This window comes from Mus pahari, chromosome 2, assembly GCF_900095145.1.
Source record: "Mus pahari chromosome 2, PAHARI_EIJ_v1.1, whole genome shotgun sequence".
NCBI classification, from domain to species: domain Eukaryota; kingdom Metazoa; phylum Chordata; class Mammalia; order Rodentia; family Muridae; genus Mus; species Mus pahari.
The window spans coordinates 66,845,752-66,848,815 of record NC_034591.1 but is presented as its reverse complement, the minus strand read 5'-3'; positions in this window follow the sequence as shown (position 1 = coordinate 66,848,815).

Sequence of the window (3,064 nt, the reverse complement as noted above, 5' to 3'; positions counted from 1 at the left end):
CTCTGGAGGAAGGCAGTACAAGTGGATTTTTGGGAGTTCCAGTACTTCATAGAAAGACTCTGTCTCAAAAAAAAAAAAAAAAAAAAAAAAAAAAAGCAAGGCAGATCAAGTATGTTTCTAGGGTGACATCTTACCCACAAGCCAGAGACCCCGGGGAGACTGGCTGGCTTGATCAAGAATCCCTGGCAGTTCATAGCAGAAGCTGCAGGTTTCCAGGTTCCCAGGTCTCCGTGAACTAATTTTTGGTCTTCATGAACTCAGAAACTGTTCACTGTTAAAAATGTTTCAAGAGCCCCACATTCAATCACACAACCACATAGAGGTTTGCTCCCACCGTTGAAGCTGTTGGTCACACTATGTGGTTATTGGTTTACATTCTCATGACCACTGTGAGACCCTTGGACTCTACCTCCCAGGCTAATGAGGCTTGTTCTAAAATAGTTGCTGACTTTGGTTGCTTTAGAATTATTTATTTTATATGCATGAATGTTTTGCCTGCATGTGGATATGTGTACCATGTGCACACCTGGTGTCTTTAGAGGTAGGAAGATGGTATCAGATCTCTTAGAACTGGAGTTATAGACAGTTGTGAGCCACCATGTGGGTGCTGGGAATTAAACCCAGGTCCTGGAAAAGTGCAGACAGTGCTCTTAATTCCTGAGCCATCTCTCTAGCCCTGGCCCTTTTATTTTGTTTTGTTTTGTTTTGTTTAAATAGAGAAGAGTTGGAGTTAATAAAGATATTTAATATCAGCTTAAACACAAAGGTTAGGAGAAGGATAGATGCTCAGGAAAAAGCAAACCCCACCTGACAGCGTGGCTGTGGACTTCTCCAAAGAAAAGCTGAAGAAAGCAAGAATCACGTGTGGGCGTGGCTCTTCAGTGGAGAGGTGTCTTGGCTTGTCTTTCTCTCTCTCTTTTGTTGTTGTAGTTGTTGTTGTTGTTGTTTTTCGAGACAGGGTTTCTCCGTGTAGCCCTGGCTGTCCTGGAACTCACTCTGTAGACCAGGCTGGCCTCGAACTCAGAAATCTGCCTGCCTCTACCTCCCGAGTGCTGGGATTAAAGGTGTGCGCCACCACGCCTGGCTTGGCTTTTCTTTTTTAACCCAGGACTTTGCAGCAGAGCTAACAACCACAGGACGCTGAGTGCCTCCTTTGCACTCACCTCTACAGTAGTACTCTTGCCAGGTGTTTTCCTTATCAACATCCCTCCAGATTATAAAACCGATCTCACATATGGGCTCACCCCAGCAGAAGGGATGCCTTAAAAGGGGGAGGAATTCCTCCTTGGAAGAAGTACCAAAAGAAACAATAGGAAAGGAGCTGGGGCAGATGCCAGAGCTGTTCCCTGCAGTAAGGGTAAGAGGTGGACTTCATCCTGTGAAGAACAGACTCTATGTCAGGGCATCCAGGTAATTCTTTTGAGAGGCAAGACTTTGGAGACCTCAGAAAGCAGCTAAGCTAGCAGGAAGAGAAGAAAATTAGATTTGGGTAAGCAGCCTCCTCAGATATTAAGAGTAAGTGCTCACCCAGGGCAGCCCCTAGGGTAAATTCAATTTTTGCACAATAGGAAGGATGTATTCCAGTGGCTCCGTCCCTTCTCACCCCCCACAGACCATGCAGGCTGAGGAGAGGATGAAGGAAGTGTTAAGATCTCAGTCAGTGACTTAGGGTTGCTCTTGCCAAGATGCAAGGCACCATGAGAAAAGCTTGGGGGAGAAAGGGTTTATCCTTCTTACACTTCAAAGCACCATTCGCCATTGACAGAAGTAGTTCAGGAACTCAAGCAGGGCAGAAACCTGAAGGTAGGTGCTGATGTCAAGGTCATGGAGGCTATTTTTTTCTTCAATTAGGATTCCCTTCTCTCAAATGACTATAGCTTTGTGTTAACATAAAGTTAACAATCAGGGAGCTGGGGAAGGAGCGTCAGTTATTAAGAGTAAGAACAAAACTTCAGTTCCCAGGTTGCTCCCAGGACCTGAGACCCCTGACCTCCTGCAGACGCATATTTGCATACATAATGCGTACATATACATAATCAAAAATAAAAGTAAATCACAAAATAAATAGCGAGTGGCAACAACAAAAAGATCTCAGGCACTGGTCTTGCCGGCTCCTGCTAGGGGGTGGTGTGGAAGGCAATTATTCTGAAAGGCAATACATCTTTGCCACACAGGGCTCCTCACCAGGCTTCTGGAGAAACTTTACATTTTGACTTTTTTCTTCCTTTCCTTGTTATTAAAAAACAAAAATATGAATTGAAAAAAAATTAGGAAACTCCCCCAAACTCTGGGGTCTACTGGCACTACGTTAATGGACATGCTTCCAAACCTACCTAAACTCTGTTAGACATAACCTTTTATATGAATACTGTATGAACATGAATAATACACATGATAACACACATCTTGTTATACATGCATTTTAACGCCAAAATGGAGTAGTTCCGGACTACACTCATTATATCAACATCTTTCCACGCTTGCCTGGTATATCACAAGAGGGCGGTAACTACAGCCTGTTGTGAGACGCTGGGAACTGAAACCTAGACTCTGCAAGACAGCAAGTACTTTTAGCCGCTGAGCTGTATCTCCAGCTGCATTCAAAAAAATTTTAAACGATGGCATTTTAACCCATTTTTCATGTCATTAAAATGTTTATTATAATATACATACTATAGAAAATCCCACATTTTTCATGTCATTGAAATGTTTACTATAACGCACATACATAATCCTACAGAGAACCTACTGTGACTTATGAAGCCATATTTCTATTATTGGAAGTATTCATTCCTTTTCAAGGCAAAGATGGGCGTGCTACAGCTGGGCAGCTGCGGAAGTGACCGTGCCGGGGGTGCGTACTGCCTGCCAAGGCCGTACCCCCAAATTTTATACCGCCAAACCAGGTGGCCACTACTGCGTGGACACCGCTGGTGAGCACTGGCGCCGCAGGGGGCGTGGCGACATGCGGGGGCGTGGTCGGAGGTCGGGCCGAGGCGGGGCCTCGTGAGGAGGGCGGGGCCAAGCGCGGCGGCCAGCGGGTGCCGGTGCTGCCGTTCGCCGC